This window comes from Pinus tabuliformis, chromosome 7 (genome assembly GCF_031772625.1).
Source record: "Pinus tabuliformis cultivar Carrire ecotype Pingquan chromosome 7, CPIR1, whole genome shotgun sequence".
Classification (NCBI taxonomy): domain Eukaryota; kingdom Viridiplantae; phylum Streptophyta; class Pinopsida; order Pinales; family Pinaceae; genus Pinus; species Pinus tabuliformis.
Genome location: NC_142293.1, coordinates 433,249,219 through 433,274,409, shown reverse-complemented (window position 1 = coordinate 433,274,409; position 25,191 = coordinate 433,249,219).

Below are 25,191 nucleotides of genomic sequence, written 5' to 3'. Positions count from 1 at the left end.
TGAAATGCAACGCACCCACAGAGTGTACTTAGGTGAGATGCAACGCACTTTGCCTATGGAGCAGGTGAAATGATCCTATTTTGACCAGTTTTGAGCAGTTTTTCATGGAGAACTTCTGGGAGAAGCTGCAATCAGTTGACTTTGTTCCTTTAGGGGTTAGAACAACACTTTTAGGGACTTATGAGCCCTTGGTTTATGGACATTTTATGCTTGGGGTTGCAGTGCCCAAAAATGTCTATAACAGTTGCCCCTAAAGCATGAGGTCGTTAATCTTTTTTGATGTCGGGTGAAATGCTTTATCATGAGGATCCAAAGTTCTTTCAAGCTGGGAGGAGACCTGTAATAAGATACAATACAATACATTATCTTCATAATATTTTCATGATCTAGCTGAGGCGGGCATTCCCATGCTCAACTTTATAAATTCATTTTCATGTACATAGGACAGACAATCGTCTGAGTGTAGACTGATGATTCTGGTAGAGCCATCATCCCTTTGATTGGATGATTATCTATGCAGCAATGATGTACATTTGATGTCTTTATTTCCCTGAATATATATCGCAGCCCGGATGGATGAAACTAGATCCGGGGTCTTCAATCTCGTTCAATCTTCACTCGAAGTACAAGTCAATCCATGTGAGAGATGTTCTGGAGTCGAACATGGAAAGACATCGCCTGATTACCAGCCAATGATGTAAGCTGTTAACAGGCGCGACAGGAATCATCGATAATGATAATGACCCTCAAGGTACTGCAGTACAATTCATGTGGTGTGAATAAAGGACTTGGCGTCGAACACCATGCAAAATCTTTTGGTCAAAGGCCATTGATGTAAACCTATCGCCAGAAGTGAGAAACTTGCCATTGAGGCATGCAAGCTTCAAAGTACTCAAAAGGGGTGTTCCTAGATCAACTTCTTGGATAATGAGCTGATGTCGACAAGAAGCGATCCGTCATAGGAGGGCCTTAATGAATCCCACATCAATGACAAGGAACGGAGAAAATGATTTTAATGGAGGTGAAAACGATCTGGTGATATAAGGTTCAGGGTGGCAGTCATGAAAGAATGGAGCGTAAATGTATTGCAGCGGGTGAGACACAGGTGAATTCTCTGAATGACTTCTCTTAAACATATCGGTGACACTGACGTGATGGATTGGTAGCATTAACCCCAAATTTGGATGGTGTGATGATACCATGGTGATGTGACTGGTGAATGAAACAACCCAACCCGACTTGGATGTGGAGTGAAAGTGTCATGTTCAAGAGTGACTTGCTAACAAAAAAGTTTCTTCAAGTTTTCTTCCTAATTTTTCCCCAATCATTGCTGACCAGTACCTCTTTATTTTTGTCAAGCTTGAGGAGGATAACATATGCTTGTTCTATAATCTTCCCTTCAGGCAAACCCATCGCTATGTTTTAACGAGCCTAGCGATAGTGAAACTCGTTCTTGTGTTCTATGGACAAGTTTGTTGCTATTAGGTTTTAACAAGTTTAACGACAAAGATAACTCGGTCCTTTTCATTTTTAGAGAGTCTAAAAAGGGACGTAAAGGAAACTCCAAAATTCCTTTTTCGTCATCTAATCCCTTAAGTCCGAAAAAGTATAAAACAATACAGAAGGGATGAATTTTCGATACTTTTAACGAGCCGAACAAAACAAGCGCTCGATCTTTTTGTGTAATAATCCCTCAGGTCCAAAAAGATTAAAATCTAAATGAGGGATAACACTTCCGGTCCCTTTAACGAGCTGGAGAGGCCAATGGCTCGGCAATCTTTTCATATTTTACGAGTCAATTGACAAGAGCTTAAAGGAGACTCGCCTTTTGAGGAACGAGTGATAAAATTGGGTAGCAGTTGATTCCAGGTAAGGTTTGGAATTTTCCAATCACAACAGTGTTACAAGGATGGCTAGTGGGATCACTCTTCGCAGTTGTTCCTCAAAAGGGGTAAACAATCAAATGGAGGTGAATGATCGGCCAATAGAGAGTGGAGGTGATGATGAGAACACGACCAAGGCTTTAAAGGCTAAAGTACTACATTCACGATGGTTATTTACCGGGAATTGGTTCATTTTTTATTGAGCTTAAACGCTGGGGGAAACATTTGCTCATTGCTTATGTTTATTTTTTAACGAGCATGAAGTCCGCGTTAAAACTACTCGATTAATCTAGTCATATAATAAGAATGTCTCATTTAAAAACGACAATTTTTCAAATCTTTGCCCTACATCCTTTCTTTATGCAAGTTAGGAAACGACCAATCCAAAAAACAGATAAATGATCGCTCTTCGCTTGCATGCAAAAAGGTTTGCATGCCCCCAGGTATAAAACAGAGTTTCAAGGTCACCTTTTATTTTACCGACAAAACATTTGTTTTATCAAGAAAAGTTTACCTCTTTCAGGTTACCAAAGATTGTTCTATTCACACCGCAAACAAAACACTTCTTCAGCGATGTCTACCGAAATAGACAAAGGCGAGCAAATCCACTCACATAACTTTGACGAGGGAATCTTATTCCAGTCTAACCCCCTCTTCCAATCACAGACGGGAGTATAGACTAGTCATATATCTCTCATGGAAACCTACCCTATACGCAAAGTTTTCCTGCCGAAGCAGACCAGGGTGCATGCCCCCTGGGTTTCAGTCATGTCCTCCGAATCACTCGCGCTCATCAGGTGGACGGACTGGGGATTGATGAGACATTCCTTGCGTGAAAAGACCATTCAGGGTTGGTATATAACTATTTGCTATGTGTGATCCGGGAAATGAAAGCTGGTCTACGAGCTTGACCACTCTTCCTTCGTGCGGAAAACACATTACTCTAAAGAGTGAGGAGACAATTGCTCCCATGCAATAAATATAGTCTCATCCGAGGAGTAGATTATAATCCAGGGGTCCTTGGAATACCATTACATTCATTTGAACGGTTTTCCCTCTCAATGTTATGGGAACATTGGGAAGGATCCCTAATGCTCGACTGGTTCCTTTGTCAAAGCCTGTTAAATTTCTCATCTCAGGCAAAAGCAATGGCGAACCAAGCGCTTTCCAAGCAGTTGAGGAAAGGATACTCACAGAAGCCCCTTCATCTATGATGGTACCGGCCATAACCATTCTATATATTTGAGCAATGATTCGGAATGGTATACTAGCCGGTAAACGGGGTCTACCTAGTTGATTCCAGTCAAAGGAAACAACTAGGTTGCTTGGAGGTGGGACCGAATAGACGGCCGGGTATGACTCTGATGAACTTCCTTCCTGCGGTAAAGGAATGGGTAAATTGCCCCCATGTTCATCGGAGTCTGTGCTTACGAAAATAATTTGGATGGTGTCATCCTTGTTCTCTTCGGTGATTGTATCATCTGAAGATGGAACCTCTGAAGGCAAGACCGGGTCAACTGCTGCCTCGACCTTTTGACTTTCGTCTGGTATGGGTTCAGATGGTTTGTCTTCAATGATAGATGCTTCGGCCGACCACCTGGGCAGGTCAGCTGGATTTTCAACTAGTGACGGACTTGGTAAGAGTTTTTAATATCCAGGAGGAAGTTGTAACGATGAAACCGGACGATCGTCCAAAACTCTTTTAGCCTTGTCTAAGAAGGGACAACGGTGGATGGCATGATCGCCTTCATACAATTTACAAGGAAATCTATATTTTCCTTTTTATCCTGGGGCTTCACTTTCACTAGTCAACGGCATGTTTTCAACATGATCATTAGAGGTTGACGACACCGGGTTGTGCAAACGAGGAGACCGGTCCCTTAAGATCCGAGGGATGCAGGGACAATCTCTATGATAGTGGTCTCCTTTGCAAATGACACATGGTGATTTAGGCCTGGTCGGTGCAGTGTGTGGATTTTTGCTAGACGACGCTTGGTTGCCCCCTTTCGCTTTTGGCTCCTTCTTCTTCTTCTCTTTCTTCTTCTTTTCCTTCTTCTTCTCAGATACTTGATTTTTGGCTTTACCAGCTGCATCAAGTGAAGAGGAAGGAGGAGAGGAAGAATTGGAGGAAGTAGAGGGTCGGGGAGTAACTCTGGATTCGTCTAGTTGCTGATTTGATTATTTAGGAATTGCGGTGTTCTGAACGACAGAGGTTGAGAAGAGCCATACGGGAAATCCGATTGTCAATCCTGGAAGTGAAAATGTGGCCATGTGGGGTGCACCAACATCTCCCCAAGAGGAGAAGGGACTAGAATTTCCTCTAAGGGGAATTCCTTGGTTGGTGGATTCCATTTTCTCAACCTAAGACCAACATAGGAAAGGTGATGATTATTCCGTTTTAAAATAAATTTTGGACGCTTTGACACAACTTGTTTTTTCAATTTTAAAGAGTCGAGAAAAAACAAAAGATGACTCTAGTTGCCTTCGATTTTTAATGAGCCTGAAGTGACAAGTGCTCAGATGGACCTTTTCCGTTAAGGAGTCTGAAAAGGAACGAAAGGGACTGCTCTGGAAATCTAGGCAGAGGGATTACCAAACCAATCGCAAAACTGCAGAATACTTTTTACGGTACGGCAGTCAATCTTCCCGAATGCTATGTTCAATGCATTGCGATCGATAGGGTGGTAGACACGGCTTCCTATGGATAAAGGATTAAGCCTATTGTGGTCTCCCAAAATATACTCGACGGTACGTGGGAGCACAAGTCTGTACTGGCACTTATCGTCTCAAAGTGGAGGAATCACCCAACCAACAGTGAGAACAATAGTTACCAGGCTTTACGACGCCGGAATACGTCTCTAGCCTAGACTTCTAGATGTTGTGCGTTACGTTCCAAAGCGTTGTTAGATTCATTAAATTTATTTTATAGTTGATCTTGCTTAAGAAATTTTCCTTTCAGGTTCACCGTGTGATGTAGATGTACAATTCCTAAAATGCAATCTAAGATGATAAACAGTCTTTTATCTTCTTTGTGCAATGAAAATCCTAGCTACTAAGGAAAGAAAGATAGAATTATTTCAACAAAGAGCAAAGAGCACACACTATATGCACTGTCCTAAATCAAACCAATCAAACAGTCTAAATGCAAATGCACATGCATGTATTTGTTTTCAGCCTTCTTAATATGTGAATGATAAAAAGAAATCTAATGCGTAAATCTGAATTACTTTTCAAGCGACAATTACTAACAAGTTTCTTTTCAAAATAAAAAATGAAGATAATGACAACACTTTGCGATTTAGAAATGAATACTTGCTTTCGACACTAGAAAAACTACAAATCCAGATCAAATACAACAGTAACAGGTTAATCGACTATCCAGAGCAATCAGACTCCCTTCTACGACTGAAAACGACACTTGCGACACTTTCAAATCAAGAAACAACAGTACAATTACGTTACTTTTTTGCAAAGGAGAACTGAAAATGACTCAACAAATACACAAAAACACTTACATTTCTTTGCACAATGGAGGCGGAATAACAGCAAGGAAAAGGGGTTTCAAATAGAGGTATACTGACTACAGGCAGCAAAATTCATGAATAGAACTGAAAAGAATGAAGACAGAAACCAAAACTGAGGAACAATGCCTAGTCTGATCAGCGCACCCATAACACAGCGAATTTGAAATGCAGCCCACCTACTACACTCAGGAAGTGCTTCTGAAGTTCAGATTCATAGAACAGAGAGTGCGCTGGGCCAAAGACAAGACTTTGCTTGGGTTCCGGGTCATAGTTTGCAGTTCAGTTAAGGGATTTTGGTTGAGCAAGTGGTAATCAATAAATCAACAACAGGGGTAGATCTAAAGAGGTTACTAGAGCCACCACAAGGGCAATTAGAGAGTTTGTAAATCAAATGTTTAATTCATAAACAAAACCCAGAGATTGACTGAAGCGGCATTTATCTACTTTGCATTCGCATAGCAAATGCAGTTCGAAAGCTACCTGGCTCGACTTCAGGCTCCGTCTGTAAGTTTATAAAATAAACAACAAGGTAGATAAACAAACAACCTAGTCGCTCCCCAGTATGGTCGCCATTTTGTTACAGGGAAAAGTGTCTATGCAGAACTGCTAATCCCACTAAGGTGTGGTAGCTACCTTAGAAACAAACAAAGTAAAGCTACTTTCATTTTTCCTTTATGAAATATAGATGAAAGAAGAATAAAGGAGACCAACATCTGTCTTGCGCTTGGTTCTTAGTTCGATTCTTCTCTCTTCTAATAGTCCTTTGCTATTTGCTTCCTTGTATGCCTAGCTTCACAGAGTAACTGTAGAATCAAAGTAGCATAACACTATACAAGAACATGGATCTATAATCATAAACAATTTAGGATCAGATGTAAATTGACCATACAAATGCATGAAACATAAATGACACAAGAGTACAGAGGAAAACTTGAATAGCTTTATTGATAATCAAGAAAGAGCTAAGAGAGTTACAACCAGTTGTTCTAACCCAGCATCATCCTCTCAGCAAGTAAGCCCTTCTTCACCTCATGCAAAGCTTAGATCACCCAACACTATGATGTTGCCTCAAGAAACCAGCAACAATTCCTTACAAGATGCAAAATTCCAGCCTCTGGATCTCTGGGATGAGGGATCCATATATAGATATCTGTAAGGGAGATGAGTCAACTTGTGATTTTATTAGTGTCTTCCCTCTGATAGTTCTTGCTTCCACTTGGAGATTGATGATCTCTTACTCATCCTTGGTCGAATTGAAAGAGGCAAGTGTCACAAGAGAAGTTTCTCGAAGATTCCATGCCTCTCCACTCGCGGATTGACACTGCCATTTGTCACTTCTCGCCCATCACACCCCATAGAAGGTATTTTTGAAATACAACGCACCCACAGAGTGTACTTAGGTGAGATGCAACGCACTTTGCCTATGGAGCAGGTGAAATGATCCTGTTTTGACCAGTTCTGAGCAATTTTTCATGGAGAACTTCTGGGAGAAGCTACAATCAGTTGACTTTGTTCCTTTGGGGGTTAGAACAACAATTTTAGGGACTTAGGAGCCCTTGGTTTATGGACATTTTATGCTTGGGGTTGCAGTGCCCAAAAATGTCTATAACACCTGGTTCCTTGTCCCAGGATCCCATGAGTGCCCCTAGTGAGATGTTGATTGTTAACGAGGCTCTCCTAAGTGACAAGTTGATCGTTATGTTGGCTTGTATGGGTCAGACCCAGGTTTAGAGGTGATTTAGCCAAACAAATCTCGCTACTACTGGCCCTTTCGGCAACAGTCCATGGAGCGGGGATTGATGTCTCACCCGAAGTAGTATGGAATGGTGATGGAACCAGGTTTCCACACCCTAGGGATTTCTGATTAGCTTCTGGCAGTCCACGGTTTGACCCTACGTGCACGTCACTATGCGCATATATTAGTCCCTCACAGATTGTGATGCTGTCTTCATGCAGCCCTACTTGGGGCGCGACCCATGTTATTACCCAAGTTCCTCACTATTAACCTGTTATTACCTGATTAATTAACTTATCTCTGTAATTCTAGTGATAATTAATAGTAGATCTAGCATTCATATAAGTGCGCACGATAAGCAAAACAATATAAATGTATAGAATGCAATAGACAAGTAGATGCATAGAACTTGGAGTTAACTTCTCTTTATTATTCTTCGTTCAAGGTTACAGACTCGACTCTGCCCTGTGCACTTAGATACAGGAGTCTGCGCACTCAGCTGTGGACTCTACTAGGCCTCTACGCACTCAGCTGCAGAGCCTCTTCCTACTACTATGACCCAATACACTTAGACTCTTACTCTATCCTCTATCTCTTTCTTCACTCCTCCGCTAGCTATCTTTACAACTTAGAGCCTTGCTCTATTTATACAATCCCATGGTTCGTAAACCATGGGTAGGCTGACATGACATGACATTACATTACAAAACTTAAGGCGTGAAACCCTATGACTTCAACCTATACTTCGCACTTCGGACCTGCAATTTGCGAAGTCTTACAATACATTTGACCAAAACCTGGGCTTTGAGCCCCAAAACATAATGTGGGGGGATCCGATGCCCAACAGGCCCCCAACATAAACATCGTGACTCGCCCTCAAGTCACTCTATTGGTGCGGAAATCTTGGCGCAGAGTCCCTCCAACTAGTCCCGAATGGCTCAGAGGTCCGCAGTGCACTGTTCTGCAGTTTGTTGGACCTGCTGCATGTGCTCTTTTGATGCTTCCTTGTGAGGATAAAATCTCTACCTTAGCGCATAGAGCCCCTTCATCTGCGCGAACTTTCCCTCAATATCTGCCGTAATGGTGAAGGCCTCGTCAATCCATGGTTGCACGCACGCTTTGAGAAGTGCCTCTTTCTGTCTTGCAGCATCCACCTACTCTTTCAGTGCCCTTGCTTGCTGCATCTTTGAGAGCCGTTGAGTGAGGAAAACTGTTTGCACAGTTCCCCTTACATTGTTGTACTACTCCTGAAGCTCGCGTGCCTTCGTTTCCAAGCGCTGTATGTTGGGGTCCTCCTGCAAGGATGTGAGGACACCAAAGGCTTGGTCCAACATACTGGTACAGTCTTGCACTACCCATCCAATTTCTTCCAACCCTGTTTGGATAGCGCTAATGTGCTGCTTTGTAACTTTCGAGGGAGTGGAAGGCTGCACCTTCAGTCGCAGTTCAGAAATCTGGAGATTCAGCTCCAACTGCACTCACGTTGTTTCCTCACGTGTGTTTCCAACTCCACTTGCCAAATAGTGGATCCGTATTTCTGTTGGTAGGTCCACGGCAATGGACAAATTTGGGACATGCCAGCATGCTTCATCCATTATCTATCCTAACTGCTGGTTTTGTGACACCAGTTCGTCACACTACAGGCTGAGATGTTTGATGTTGATCTTTTTCTCACTCATCACCTGGATCATGTGGCCCTCCCTAGCACGGAGCTCTGTTTTTATTCCATCATGCAGTTGGTATAGTGTGTCTCGCGGAAGGGCAACCAAGTTAAGGCCAAGTCCCTTAATCCTTCCAACTGTGGCTATGTCGATCTCATTCTATGCTATTAGCACCCCTTCCGGTAGCACTATGGTATTGGCCATCCTTGCACGTAGCATCTGCTCTGTTGCTAATGTGCCTGCTACGATGTAGGTGGCTACGGTTCCTTCTTGTGGGGGTGCATCTGTAGTTCCTACAACTACGCCGTTAGGGCCCCCAACACAGTCTGCTACTCCAACATGGTTTCTTGGAGTGCTTCCTTGGTTCCTTTGTGAACTTTGTCGCTGATGTCGTAAAGGTCACCTTCCGTTAACATGATCAGGTTGATGGCCAATTTGGAGGCCTTGACCTTTTTCCGTGGACCCGATCTCTCTGTGGCGCTCGGTCTTTTGAGTTGGGTGGAAGTTGTGCCCGGGTCAACTCCTTCTTCGACAAGATCGGTGTCCTCTACCTCCTGTCCTATAGACAATTCCTAGCCCTCCTTTGCCTGCATTGTTGTGGCCCCTATTGTCTATGCTGCTGTTGCTACTTCGGTGGCCTTTTCCTGCTTCGCGGCTGCCTTTGGGACCTCGCGGACTGCCCTTACCTTTGCTGCCACTTTTTCATTGCACCTCTTCTTGGCTAGCTATGAGACGTGTAGCTTTGTCTCATCCTTTGTTTCCTGTGCTGTTATCCTATCCAACTCTGCCAAATCTGGGGCGCGCCACTCGGGAGGCCATGATTCTAACACTATAAAAATTGCATCATCAGTGGCGATGAAGGGGAGCTTGGTCCACTACTGCACCAGATCCTTTCATGCCTTGATGTAAATATTTTGCATGTCCACCTTGAAGTCTGCAAAGCTCCGTAGACTGTTGTGCACTGTGGGGGACAGGCGCGGTCTCCTATTAATCCATATCTAGATGCTCACCTCCATGAGCACCCAGAACATCTTCATATCGTAAATTTGCTTCGCATCCTTGGTAGCCCAAAGCAACGTGTACTTTGCAACCTCTGGTACATCATGCTCAATACTCGGGGACTAACTGTCCTCTAGCAGTTCTCCCGCTACCAGCAAAATGGACAAGAGCAACCACGCGCAGTTGAAGGTCTTACCCTGCTCCTGGGCTTCCTTGCAGTTGATCAAGAATTCCTTGCAGAGGAAATCGGCCTAGTTGAATTGGACCCCCTCTGTGCAATGTTCAGCCAACACAACTACCGGCGCTAGTACTTCGTCGCCGTGACATTTTCTCATTACCTTCTCGACCAAGAGTTGGGTGGCTACTTGCACCCCTTTATCCTTGATACTGTTGATGGCGTAACCCCTCTTTTTCTTCTCGAGATTATATTTTTTCTTCATGGCTTCCACGAGATCCAAATCACCGCTCTTTCTTGCTATTGTCACAGGGTCCTTTCTCTTACAGGGAAGCCGAGAAATTTTGTGGATGAGATTCGCAGTGATGGGAATAGGCTCTTCCAGCCATAAGTACCCATCATGCACCAGGCAAAGCAGTTGCCTGATGATGAAAATAGTGATGGGCATGTGGTGAAAGTGTGGTATCCACAGAAGATGAAGCAATCCGGCCTTCTCCACACCGCGCAGCCATTTTCGCGGCTCTAATGTTATGACTGGCCCCTCTGTGCTCTGCTTCATGAGGCTCTCTGTATCTGTGTGGGAACTTCTCACTTTCTGTGAGGTCCCAATCTTCAAATTTCATTGTGCGCACGCAGCCCAGGTGTGAGCCCTCAAACAAAATTCCATCAGGGAGGAGCGGGGTCTGGAGTGCGCTCTTTGTGGCATCCAGATCCTTTGGTATCTTGGTTTTCCCTTTTCGCCGAGGGACATACTCGGGCAATTTCGCTGCAGAGCACACCAGCTAGATATCCTCTTCCATGTCCTCTGCTTCCTCTACCTCATCTATGAGAGCTGGTAGGTCCTCCTCCTTGTCATATGTCTTAATGGTGACAGCCTTGCCTTTTTCTTCCATTAACAGCTTACCAAACCGGGGATTCCTTAGGGACATGCAGACTGGTCCTGCTGCCTACTTATCTTTCTTAGGTCTCGGTGTCTGAGGAGATTTCGTGATTTCCGGCGCAACCTCAGTGCCTTCGGGAACATCTTGTACCATGGGGTTCTGCGCTGCCTTGCCAATGGTTCCTTCTGTGAAGCCCAACCCTTTCCTGGTAGCCGCCATCTTGTTTGAAATGTACGTGGTCATTCGCAAACTTAGGGGCTCGAATATCGTTCAACACTCAACACTATGTGCTCTAATCAACTGCTCAAATCTCAAGAGAAAAAGTGTTGTCTTGTGGCCATCACCTAGAGTTTAATAGTGCCTTTTGAATTGAAATTCGACCGTTCCCCCCAATTATGGGCCATCAATGCCTTCTTGGTGGTAAATTGTTCCAAATCTTGCCCTTAATTCATGTCTTAAATGCCCACCACCCACTCCATTTGGCCTCAAATCGGACATCTCTTCATGAATAGTGAGACCAACGGTCACTTCCCAGCCTACCGTGCGACAACGCAGCCCCTTGTGTGTGGGTAAGAACCTTGTGACATGATGATTCTGCGCACACCCCCCTCATTGCGCACCTCCCAAACAGACTCTTTTATAGTCCCGCGCTCTCTTTCAACTACTTGGAGTGCTGAGACTATTCTTCCTACGGCTAGTCAGGTGGTCGCACCACTTATGTGAGGGTTCAACTTGCCTTCCATTATAGTCCCCAATTGCCCTCATGACAGCCGACGCCGCACGTTCTATCATATGTAGTGTGCTCCCCTAATTACTCCATTTGGTGAGATGTGGTCGTAGCCATGGCAGAAGAGTCATAAATTCTCGGTGACACTTTTCTAATTCAGTGGTATGATCATCTGCACCTTGCCTTGTCATCCTTGGTTTATCGACGAGACATGCTTGCTTAATCTCGTTTTCCAGCCTCTTGACCTCGGCATCCATCAAAATGCTTTTCTTCCTCAATCATACCTGGTCCTTTTTGAGTTCGCGAAGTCTAAGGTTCCCTCGCCGAATGGCTTCCTGAATCCTTACATATTCGACCTCACGTAGCTATGTGATTTCTTCGTCTTGGTCTTCATGCACTGTCACATCTGCAGGAGCTATTACATGTGGATTCCTTTTTGCATTCTCTTTAGAACTTATGGTCTCTACTATGTTCCGCACCTTTGGAATCGTTTCCGCGGTCATGGTTTTTCATATGGTCCTATAGGCCCATCGAACCATTGGTACGCGTAGGTCCCAATCAGTGTGTCTCTCTTGGTGAACCCTGTTCAGTACTTCACACACCCTATCAAATGCTTCTTTGTGGATAATTGGTAGCATGTGTCGCCTTTCCTGCTACTGCAGTTTGTTCCGATTCTCTATTCTGGGAGTGTTGTGCATTTGTGCGGGTTGTACAACATATGTCCGTACCCATCGAGAAGGGTGGGTGCACAAGTTGTTCCACCCTTGTGTTACACTAAAAAATGTCACCATGACTATTTACAGTTAGTATGGCTCTATCAACAGTCATGCTATCCTCTTAGGCAAGTCTTATACCTCTGCTCTCCATGTCAAACTCCAAAAAAGAGAGAAAGTCTTTATAAATGTATTTATCTCTGGGTACGCAGGTTCTCTCAACCTTACCTGTGGGTACGCACCCAATGTTCACAAGAGCTGCGTCCTTGGATGCTCTGTATGTAAAGGGGCAGGTGCGTCCCCCTATAAAGGTCAAAATGCGCAAGTTTCATCTTTAAAAAGTTACTTGTGGTCATTTCTAGAGCATTCTAGAAGGTTGTTCGATGTGTATTGAGCGCCTCCAGATGGTTCATGTACCCCTACCAAAGAGGAACTTATCCCATCAATAAGGGAGCTATCCCATCCAAAGAGGGGATTATCCCATTGATGGTGGACCTAATTAACTTCATCTTGAGCACTATAAATACAGGCATTGGGCCAGAAGGAGGAGAGGTCGAAAGCTAAACATTTCTAAGGGTAGATGCTGCAGGAATTAGGACTCCCATTTAGAAGCTTGTGAGGAGAGATTGCCATCTTTGCTTGTCCTATTTGGAAGTGGGTGAGCTTTGTCAAAGTAAAGGAGAACTCTTGATGGACCCTGGGAGGGACTTGCACAACACCAAGGCTCAGGTTGTAATTGTTCCTTTTGTTTCCTATTAATGCAAATGAGTCCATTCTTCTCAATAACTTGTTATTTATGAGTTGTTTCATGTACTCCTTGGTCTATGTGTTAAATATGTTTTATTCTATGAGATTATCAAGTGCTATTTAATCGTTTGATTGTTAGTGGATGCAGGTTTCAAAGTGAAGGAGGAGCTCATCCGGATCCGCGGAGCTGGACTGCTACAACAGCGTTGGACTACAGGTAGGATCTAAACACTTGATTTCTTATATAGTAAATGCATGTTTAGAGAAGGATTGCTCTTGTTTGTCTTGTTTGTCACTAGAGAGTCTTAGGCTCCTAGGGAGGTTGATTTGTGTCTGCACTATCGACTCTTTCCGCCTGACAAAATGGCGACTCCGCTGGGGACTCCATTGATGTGAAAGTCTTTTCCTTTGTATGCAACTTTGATATGAGAAAAGTCATTTATTTTATGGTTTTTGGCTCTGTGACTTTGTTTTTGGGTGGGTTAGCTTAGGGTTAGATTGAATTTAGTTTTTCTTGAATTTTCCAGTAGGACGCACCCTCTGAGTATTGCATAGTGCATCCATGTACGCACTGTCGCTGTGTGCACAGAGCGGGCCCGCACCTGTCTTAACGGGTTGCCTGCGTCCCCTGCTAAAATTTAAGAAAATTCCATTTTTTGCATTTTTGCTCTTAGATTTTGCTTTTTCTTAGTTTTTACTGCCCAGATCCATTAGTCTCCTGTCAAAGATCTTCACCTAAGCTTGTTTCATTGTCATTCCTGCTTTAAGCTTTCATCAATTGGGTGTTTTGAGTCTCTTTTTTGAGAAATTTTTGATTTGATTTCCTTTGGTCATTACTTGGAGGTTTGTCTCAGTCTTTTCACAATTTTGCATTTTTTTTGCTTCTGTTTTTGCAAAAAAATTTCCCCCTCATTCGTCGGGGGGGGCTAAATTGTGTATGAGTGTTAATCGCCTTTGAGTGTTTTTATTTTTGATCTTTGGAACTCTCACCCAATTTTATCGACTTGCATTTGATTGGTTCTTAGATTACATTGGAATCATCTTGTGTTTGAGAATTCTCTTGCATAGATCTCATTTGCATAATTAGAATTCTCATTTTCAGAATATGAATGAAAAATGTGCATAGATTACATTTGCATACTTTTCAAGTGAATTGTGCATAGATTACCATTGCATAGTTTACATTCTGAAAAATCAATCGTAGATTTAGATCAGCTTCCTTTGATTTGAATTTACACAAAAAATAAAAATAAAAAAAAATGGTTTGGAATTGATTTGCATTAGTTTTTCTTGATAAAATTAGTGCATTAGAGAATTTGTTATATTTTCTCTTAGTGATCAATTTTTTGCATTGTTGGAAGTGAATGGAAACTCTCTCCTTACTTTAGTTAGGATTCATCGAATTGAAAAGATTACATTATCATATTCGATTGCATTCAGTTGAGTCGGGTCATAACACCATTGGTTTCATCTCCATTTACCCCTTTGAGTAATAACAGCCTTAATAACACAACGCTTAATTAAAATTCATCTAGTAATTTTTACATTTCTAGGGCTCTGATACACCAACATAGCTTAGGCTAGTGTCTTGGAGTAGGAGAGTGATTAACTCTCAAAGACAGCAAAACCAAACAAGTAGCTCATCTTGTGGTAGGATAAATCCAACTGTTTCATTTGTACTCTGGGAAAGCTCCTCTTAAAGGAGAAGCACGAGCTCGTGTCCGAACCAGTGAGGGGATCAATCCTCCCTCGTTGGGAACGACGCCAGACACGCACGTATTTCAAACGGTAAACCTCGGATTATTATCGAGGAGCCTGGGGTCACTTGTCGGTAAACCTTGGATTATTGTCAAGGAACCGGCAAGGGGATTGAGCTTGATACTCTGCCCTTGCGTGCTGTCGGAGTGTAGACTGTTCCCCCAGGTGCATTTGTTGCTGTTGGTAAACTTAGTGACCATTATCTTTAGGGTTCTACCCAAGGTGACGGTGGAGGGAAGATCCCACTGTACCTAGAGCAGACGTCGGCTAGACTCACTTGGATTTTCTGGGGGGTTCACTTCACTCGAGACGGTTAAAGTGGAGGAACTTGGTCTAGTCTATTCATTAAGCAGGTTGCCGGGGTAACTGTTCCACCCACCACTTCTATACTGAATTCGGCGATGTTGGGCTTCATCACCAACTAGTGTTTTCGGTCCGGAAGGCTACTGTTTGTGTATGGTTTGACTCCTAGATTTGATAGCGCGTGTTAATTTGTTTGTTTTTACTTTTAGAGACCATAGGTGTGAATTGTGAATTTTAATTGTTAGGTGTGAATTGTGAATTGTTAATTTTAGTTTTAAAAATTGTTAATAAAATTCACTGAAGTTGAATATAATGGCAAATGTTCCGGAATTTATCAACCTAGGAATCCCTCCTAATGAGAATCCTAGTACTTTTCCTTACTTTGGAAATGTTGGTCCTCCTTATATGGCTACTTTGTCATTACCTGGATTTACAATAGGTTTACCGATATGGTTATTTTCAACTTCGTTGGCCCAAAGTACTCCAATTGTTCCACCTCAACCGGATGCTTCACCTCAACAGAGTTCACCATCTCAACATCACCAACCTTCTGTTGACCCTTTACCTTCTTCGCCTACTTTTTCTTCCTCCATTTCTTCCTCTTCGCCTGGTAAAAGCCTTGATGCTAGTAACCAGGAGGCTAAGAAGAAGAAGAAAGGGAAGAAGAAGAAGAAGAAGAAGAAGAAGCAAGATAAGAAAGAAGTCAACCAACCAACCATGGCTGTAAGTGTTAGTTGTGTTGAGGAAACCTCCAACACGCATCGTAAACCCAAATACCCTTGCAGGCTTTGTAAGGGTGACCACTTCCTTGTCAATTGTCCTGGTATCCCAAAGGTCTTGGAAGTATGGTCAGAAAAATCTCATCAACTTTCCATTGATCCATCAACCAGTGATAGTCAGGTTCCTGGGAAAAAGGGTAAAGTTAGGTTTCCTTGTAAGTTATGCAAAGGGAGTCATCAAACTCACATTTGCCCTCACATGGATGAAGCCTCAACATTGTTGGAAAAACTTACTGTTCCACAGCAAGAATTTCCAACTGGTTACCGTAAACTTTCTCCCAACCTACCGTCAACTGACGGAGTGATTGATCTAAATTCAAGTACAGTCAATCACACTCTTCCATTGGAGAGTGAAACTCATGTCACTCAGGTTGATGATCCATTAGTTGATCAAGTGGTCAATTCAATTTCACATTCGGTCGATCCCACTTTCCATTTAGAGAGTGAACTTCATACCGCTCAGGTTCTTCTTGTTACATCAGATTCTTCTATGTCGGGGGGCATTTCACCTGTTTCTATAGAACCCCCTCCAAGCACTGAGGTCTTTTCCTTTGATTGGAATAGACTGACAGAACCTCATCTTCCTTCCTCCATCCCTTTCCAAATCATTGTCAAGGCTGGTGGTAGGGACATACATCATACTCAGGTAGATGAAGGTGCTTCTGTTAGTATTTTATCCTCAACTGTTTGGAAAGCTTTGGGTTCCCCTCAGCTTGCGCCTATTACGCAGAATCTGAAAGCTTTTAACAGAACCATTAGTGAACCTTTAGGGATCCTTCCTAAGTTTTCTATTACCTTGGAAGGTAAAACTGTCTGTATTGATCTTATGGTAGTTCGAGGTCCCTTGGATTTCAATTTACTCCTTGGACGAGAGTATGTTTATGCAATGAAAGCTGTCGTATCGACACTCTTTTGCGTGATGTCTTTCCCTCACAATGGCAGTATTGTGACTGTAGACCAGCTTTCGTTCCCTAGTCTTGTTTCAACTACCAATAATATGACACCCCTAAATGTTCCTGATTCTAAAGTGGTATCTACCCTGCCACGGGTTAATTATGTGGCAACTGGTCCCATGTTTTCAGTTACCGATGTAAGTGAGCCTCTCACTGTTGATTTAGATCCGGTAATTGACATGGAAAACTCTATGGGATTATTTGAACACGATGTTCTTATCCCTTTTGAGTCCCTTGACGTGTGTTCCTTCCAAAAAACTATTCTTCCTTCGGATGAAGACCTCTTGGAAGCCATGATCAAGGTGTGTCTATTGACATGTCTTTCTTCCAGTTGGAAGCCATGATCAGAGTACGAGGATAGTTTGTTCCTCTCTCAACCTCATTAAAAAATGAAATTGGATGGTACGAGGAAAGTTCTTTTTACTGTGTCGACCTCGTTAAAAAATGAATCAGTGTGTTTGAGGATAGTTCCTGTTACTGAGTCAACCTCGTTAAAAAATGAATCAAGTGTGAGGATAGTTTCTTCTAGTCTCAACCTCATTAAAAAATGAAACTGGAAGTTATGAGCATAGTTCCTTGTCTTGTGTCAAGCTCATTAAAAAATGAAACAAGGAGTTGTGAGGAAAGTTCCTTTTACTGTGTCAACCTCATTAAAAAATGAATCAGTGTGTGTGAGGAAAGTTCCTTTTACTATGTCAACCTCGTTAAAAAATGAATCAGTTGGTGCGAGGATAGTTTTTTCCTGTATCAACCTCGTTAAAAAATGAAACAGGTGTCCACGAGGATAGTTTTTTCCTATATCAACCTCGTTAAAAAATGAAACAGGCTAGTATGAGGATAGTTCTTTCACTGAGTCAACCTCATTAAAAAATGAATCAGGTAGATTTTAGGTTATGTAGGTAGATTGTAGCAAGTAGGGTTTGAGGATAGTTCCTGTTACTGAGTCAACCTCGTTAAAAAATGAATCAGGTTAGAGGATAGTTCCTGTTATTGAGTCAACCTCATTAAAAAATGAATCAGGTATGAGGATAGTTCTTTTCTTGTGTCAACCTCCTTAAAAATGAAACAACTCCCTTTTCAAGTTAAATATTGAAAGTAAAGCTTCATTCCATCCACCTCATTGAATGCAATGAAGCCTGGGGGGGCATGCACCTCGCTTTGCATCGTTATACTGGGGGCATGCGAACTTTTAGAGCATAGTTCCTTGTCTTGTGTCAAGCTCGTTAAAAAATGAAACAAGGGTAGGTTAAGTAGGTAGATTGTAGAGAGTAGTCATGAGCATAGTTCCTTGTCTTGTGTCAAGCTCGTTAAAAAATGAATCAAGGATTTTAGAGCATAGTTCCTTGTCTTGTGTCAAGCTCGTTAAAAAAAGAAACAAGGAGTTATGAGCATAGTTCCTTGTCTTGTGTCAAGCTCGTTAAAAAATGAATCAAGGTTTTTATAGTAAAGTTTTTTGTTAGGTAGATTGTAGACAGTAGTTATGAGCATAGTTCCTTATCTTGTGTCAAGCTCGTTTAAAAAATGAAACAAGGGTTTTGAGGATAGTTCTTTTCCTGTGTCAACCTCACTAAAAAATGAAACAACTCCCACAAGTCTTTCCAAGATCTTGAAAGTAAAGCTTCATTCCATCCACCTCATTGAATGCAATGAAGCTTGGGGGGCATGTACCTCGTTTTGCGTCATTATGCTGGGGGCATGTGAACTTATAACAAGCATAGTTTTTCGTTTCAAGCTTGCATAAACATGAAACCGAATCCGAGCATAGTTCTTTTCCTCTGTCAAGCTCGTTAAAAAATGAAACAAATCCTCCTCTACTTGAGTCGAGAGTTTGACTAGATCTCATAAATGTTAAGTTGTATATTTAGGTTAGTTATTTCAGTGTTTTGCATAATTTTCTTACAGTTTTAGGTTGAGTCTTTCAAATGATCTTGAAGCTGAACCTTCATTCCATCCAGCTTGTACTTAGTTGAATGAAATGAAGCTGGGGGGCATGCGCTCTAGCAGTTACGCTTAGGGGCATCAAGCACAGTTTCCTCTCTGTTTCAAGCTTGTGTAAAAATGAAACTACTTTGAAGCATAGTTTTTCTCTGTTTCAAGCTTTTGTAAAAATGAAACCTATCTCGAGTCAATTTCAGTTATTTTCAAGACTCGTTAAACTCATGAAAATACCGAGATTATTTTGGCTATCTTTCATTCTCGTAAAACAAATGAAAATGCCGAGTTCTTTCCGTCTTTTCCTGCTCGTAAATTAAATTGAAAGTCGGCCATATGAGTACATTTTTATCATTTTTTTGAACTCATTAAAACTTACGAAAAAGTGAAAACCATGAGTACATTTTTATCATTTTTTCGAACTCGTTAAAACTTACGAAAAAGTGAAACCTTGGAGTTCTCTTTTAAGCCCTTTTCTGACTCCTAAAATATGAAAATATTGACGAGCGTTTCTTTTACACTCGTTAAAACGGAATTAGAAGACGGTCCCCTTATAGCCCTTTTTTGACCGTAAAAACAGGAAAATATTGCCGGGTTTTTGTTGTTTCAAACTCGATACTGGAAATAAAACGACGTGTCCTTGATCGCTTTTTACTTTTCAGGTCAGTGGCACTAATTATGAAAGTACTCCTTGGTCGCAAGATCAAGCGGTTCCCCCACGTATTATTTTATACTTTTTCGGGCTTGAGGGACACAAATCTACGAAAAAGTTCAACTTGGAGTCTTCTTAAGTTTTTCAGACTCTCTAAAATTGAAAAACGCTGAGTTTCTCCTATACTGGGCTCGTTAAAATTTCACAGTAAAGGATCTGTTCAATTACGAACAGGAACGAACCACTCCTTCCTAGGGTTCGAATCAAAACTAGGTTGGACTCATCCGAAGCATGAGCTTATAATCAAGCATATGTTATCCTCCTCAAGCTTGTTAAAAATAAAGAGGTACTTGCCAAAAATGGTGGGGGAAAAGAGAGAAGAATGAGCCTATTTGTTATCCTTTGTCTCAGAAGAAACTTTATTACCACTCTTGAACATGACACTTTTCATTCACCTGGGTTGGGAAATCTTTTACCTCACAGTTGATCAAACCACATTGAAAGTCTTCAGCTGGGTTCCGGGGATTAACTTTGAGTCATTCGTCACCAAGCCATCTGTTGTGTCGTTATGTGTTCAAGAGGTCTGCAAGCAAAACTTTCATCTGCAAAATACTTGTCATCCATTTTACCATCCCTGAGTCAGTCCTTACAGCAACATTTCTTCAACTTGAACAATGATTTCGTGTTGTGGGCTTGCCTGCAACGGGTCGCTTTCTATCGACATCAGCACATTATCTAGAGAGATGACTTAGAAATCGTCAGTACCTTGAAGTCTGCATGCATCAATGGCAGGTTTCTCGCCTTTGACGTCAGTTTACATCATTGACTTTTGATCGAAGGATTCCGTGAAATGTTCGACATCAACTCATTCATTCACATCTCATGGATTGTACTGGGTACTTTGAGAACCATTGACATTACTGGTGGTCTCTCTCACGCTTGTTAACAGTTTTCATCATCGACTGGTAATCAAGTGGTTTCTACCATGTTCAACATCAACTCATTTATTCGCATGGCTAGAATCGTACCAATTCGGGAAGTAGAAATGAAGACCCTGGATCTAGTTTCCACCATCCAGGCTGCGAGGAGTTTTGTATTCATTATCTAAGTAGACTAATCATAAATAGATGGTTGCGCCCATACTGTGTCTAGAAAAGTCTATGATTATGATGTACTGCAAGATCATTCCTGTATCAGAGTAGTTAGTCTGTTAGTTAAAGTTTTAATCTGAGTATGGGAATGCCTACCTCAGTGATGACATAATCTTGTACATGTATTTTGTGTTGAAAATTGCAGGTTCTGACCAGGCTCTCCACGAGATAATCCTTGAAATGATAAAGCGCTTCACCCTTCCTAGATAGTACAAAACCCTAATCTATTATAGGCTTCGCACTTTAAGGGGCAATCTGTTACACTAAAAAATGTCACCATGACTATTTACAGTTAGTATGGCTCTATCAACAGTCATGCTATCCTCTTAGGCAAGTCTTATACCTCTGCTCTCCATGTCAAACTCCAAAAAAGAGAGAAAGTCTTTATAAATGTATTTATCTCTGGGTACGCAGGTTCTCTCAACCTTACCTGCGGGTACGCACCCAATGTTCACAAGAGCTGCGTCCTTGGATGCTCTGTATGTAAAGGGGCAGGTGCGTCCCCCTGTAAAGGTCAAAATGCGCAAGTTTCATCTTTAAAAAGTTACTTGTGGTCATTTCTAGAGCATTCTAGAAGGTTGTTCGACGTGTATTGAGCGCCTCCGGATGGTTCATGTACCCCTACCAAAGAGGAACTTATCCCATCAATAAGGGAGCTATCCCATCCAAAGAGGGGATTATCCCATTGATGGTGGACCTGATTAACTTCCTCTTGAGCACTATAAATACAGGCATTGGGCCAGAAGGAGGAGAGGTTGAAAGCTAAACATTTCTAAGGGTAGATGCTGCAGGAATTAGGACTCCCATTTAGAAGCTTGTGAGGAGAGATTGCCATCTTTGCTTGTTCTATTTGGAAGTGGGTGAGCTTTGTCAAAGTAAAGGAGAACTCTTGATGGACCCTGGGAGGGACTTGCACAACACCAAGGCTCAGGTTGTAATTGTTCCTTTTGTTTCCTATTAATGCAAATGAGTCCATTCTTCTCAATAACTTGTTATTTATGAGTTGTTTCATGTACTCCTTGGTCTATGTGTTAAATATGTTTTATTCTATGATATTATCAAGTGCTATTTAATCGTTTGATTGTTAGTGGATGCAGGTTTCAAAGTGAAGGAGGAGCTCATCCGGATCCGCGGAGCTGGACTGCTACAACAGCGTTAGACTACAGGTAGGATCTAAACACTTGATTTCTTATATAGTAAATGCATGTTTAGAGAAGGATTGCTCTTGTTTGTCTTGTTTGTCACTAGAGAGTCTTAGGCTCCTAGGGAGGTTGATTTGTGTCCGCACTATCGACTCTTTCCACCTGACACCTTGCTGACTGGCTCATGTCCTGAGCTAGGGTTTTCCAAAGCGTAGGCACATCATCCTTCTGCATTTGCACCAGTCCTCAAAACTTCCTTGATGTGTACCCCACCATCGTGCAAGCGTTGTGCGCAGTGCCCACTTCGGAGCATCGAACCGCTACTGTTCCTGTACTGTGCTTTCAAATTTGTTCAAGGATTCATCCACCATTGTAAATCCATCATATGTAGACAGATCCCTTGCTTCTGTTGTCACGCAACACAATGATCTAACCATCATGTTATAATTAAGTATTGTTACTTCGTACAACCGATTCTACCATCACTCTATCTCTTCGTCTAAATCCGAAGTGCAAGAGCTTTCGCACTCCCATGAAATCCTTCCATCTGCAATCGGGTTCACCCAATCCTCTTCTTGCATGGTTATATTGCAAATACAATCGAGATTTTCATCACTATAATCGTCATGCACTAGTTCAGTGTATCGTGCTCTTTCGACGGGATCTAGCGGTACTACTATGCGTAGTGACTTTTCTCAAAGGTATTTTGCGCTTCTTCAGATTTATGACTCTGTTCATATCGGTGGCCCAATCTATTCCTAATAGCGCGAGATAGGGATTATTGTCATCGACAATCTCTATCACTTCAAAATCCACCTACGCGCTCGCACATTCAATATCTATTGTTACCCCTTGCAATATTCCCGTGGGCAAGATCTTCTGTCGGTTCGCCATTCGTAACTGAATAGGAGACCACTATAGCGCGGGTTTGCCCTTGCATTCCCATGTTTGTTTTGGTAGTACATTCATGTCTGATGCAAAATCCAGAATTACCCGATCCATTTCATACTCACTGATTTGTGCAGTCAACCTCATTTCCCTTCATGTGCGCAATGCATGCTTCCCAAGTTTCCGGACCACACGCGGCTCTCCTGACCCTACACACCTAGTGATAAGTTCCTATAGTCCTTTTACTACCTTGCTATCACGTAGTAGTTTCATGCATGTCTCCAAAAAGGTAGTGAGCATTGAAGGATCCATTCCTGGTTCCATTTGATCCTTACTACCTGAAGTGGAGGCCTCCATGAATCTCTTCTTAGCTTCCATGAATGTCTCCTTCGCGTGTTCTACATCAAATTCGGGTTCCTTTGTAGGATCCTTATGAACCCACACACTTTCTTCTGACTGCTTACCCTTATCATCTTCAGTGGTGATACGACTCCTGAGCATCATGTTTACATTCGGGTCTTCTTCGCGTGGCTCAGACCTCATCATCTGCAAATTTTGAGTCAGAGGGGGCTGAAGTACCCCTTTTTCATGCAGTCTTGCTATCAATGTAGGGCAATCTTCTGCCTTATGATCAAACTGAGTATAGTACAAACATGACGTCCTTGTCAGGTTTGTGCAATCGCAGGCATAGTGCCCTGGCCCCCCGCAATTGTAAGAAATTAATTGTCCACGACCCCTTCCTGGTCCCATTCCACCTTGACCTCGACCACGCCCCTGAAATCTAGTTCACACCATTCCTGCATTTGGGTTAAGGGCTCGCATTTCGGTCTACACCTTGTAGGTAGGAGCCCGATCCATCATTAGTTCGTAGCTTCTACAGGTGCGTTCATCATGGTCTACCGCCTTGCAAAAACTACAAAACAATAGTTGGGACGTCTGCATATACTTCTACAATAGTTGACAATTATCCGTAGTGTGCTTTCCTCGTATCTGACAGATCGTACACCATAATGCAGGCACCATGCTTGGTCATGTCTATGCCTCAGGTCTTAATGGCATCGGCCTTCCTCCTACCAAGTAATTTGTGAATATTGGACAATGGTCCTTGTCATGCCCTTGGCCTTTGCATTTTATGCACCATACCTTCTCGTGCGCCTCTTGCCGAGGTGTCCTGTCCTATTTCAAACTCTACATCTCCAAACACAAATTTTGCAATTGCACGTGGATTTGTTAGACTCCCAAACCAGGGTCTTGCATAGGGGTCTCATGAAATCTCATCGCCATCTCCAAAGCTTCGACCTGGGTGGAAAGTTTTTGTTTTGACAACGTCATCCTCAAGTGTGGTGTTAGTGATGCTACAAACCATGCACAGTGTTGTCCATCCATCAACGTCATGTTGGCTTCACGAATCATGCCCTTCAATCTTTGGTCTAGATCCCTGGGGGTCTCGCTCGGGAGCATTACAGTCTCCTTAAACCCAATGATTGATTGTATTTCTAACTTTGGCCTGCTAAATTCCCTGTTCAACGTGGTCTGGATTTCTACGATTCTTATGTTTGCTTGGTCATTAGAATGCTTGATGTACCATGTTAATGCCCGATCTTGCAATGCACTCACCAGTGTAGCCTTCTTGATATTGTCATCAACGACTCCTTGTGCTTCCCATACTACTCTTACCACGAACCAAAATTGGTCCAATTCTACATTCCCTACTCCTCCGAATACTGGTAGTTTGATCACACTCGCCATATTAAACTGTGGTGATGGCGAAGGTGGGGTGGGTGGAGATGGAGGTGAGGAGGGTGAGATGTGTGGCGGTGTAGGTGGAGGTGGTAAGCATGGAATTTGCTGCCTTATCAGATTGATTGCGCTTCTCGGAGAAACATTCATGAGCTCTTCCTCGCTTTCCCGCGAGGGAGAAATTAAGGGATTGGTTTCCAATTCTTCACTACTTCCACTTCTGTAGATCTTCTCGCTTCGCATAGTCCCAAACATTAATTTATTCACATAACTTGCTTTTCACACAATAGCATCTTAATCCAAGTGTTCAAATATTTGATATACTTACCTTGCAGTCCCTTGAGGAAATGTCACTTTGCCTCACTGTAGTTGATGGTCGTATCTACCGTGAACTCAGTGATAAATCCTCCTATAATTCGGTCAATCCAATGGTCCACAACTCACGTGATCTTATCTCCTGATGCTTCTAATCTGTGCACTAATTCCAGAGTCCACACAATTGGTTTGTCGAGCCTACACCTTCCCTAACTGTCTGCTAGCCTCGCGATTCACTCATACAACTCAGAAGGAAAGGATGCAAAGAAAATTTTGTGGATTTCCCTATATAAGTAGCGCTCCAACCATTGTTCCTTAGATACTCACGGATTTTTGTTTTCCTATGCTGCAAACTTGTGAATCTTCTCATCCAACCACACTTCAATTGCTTTCTTTGTTGGATTCTAGTGGCATGACATCAAACATCCCTTATGCAAATCTCGGTCCCAGCAACAAAACCATTTGTTGGCTTGTATGGGCCTGACCAAGGTTCAGAGGTGATTTAGCCAAAAAAATCCTCGTACTACTGGCCC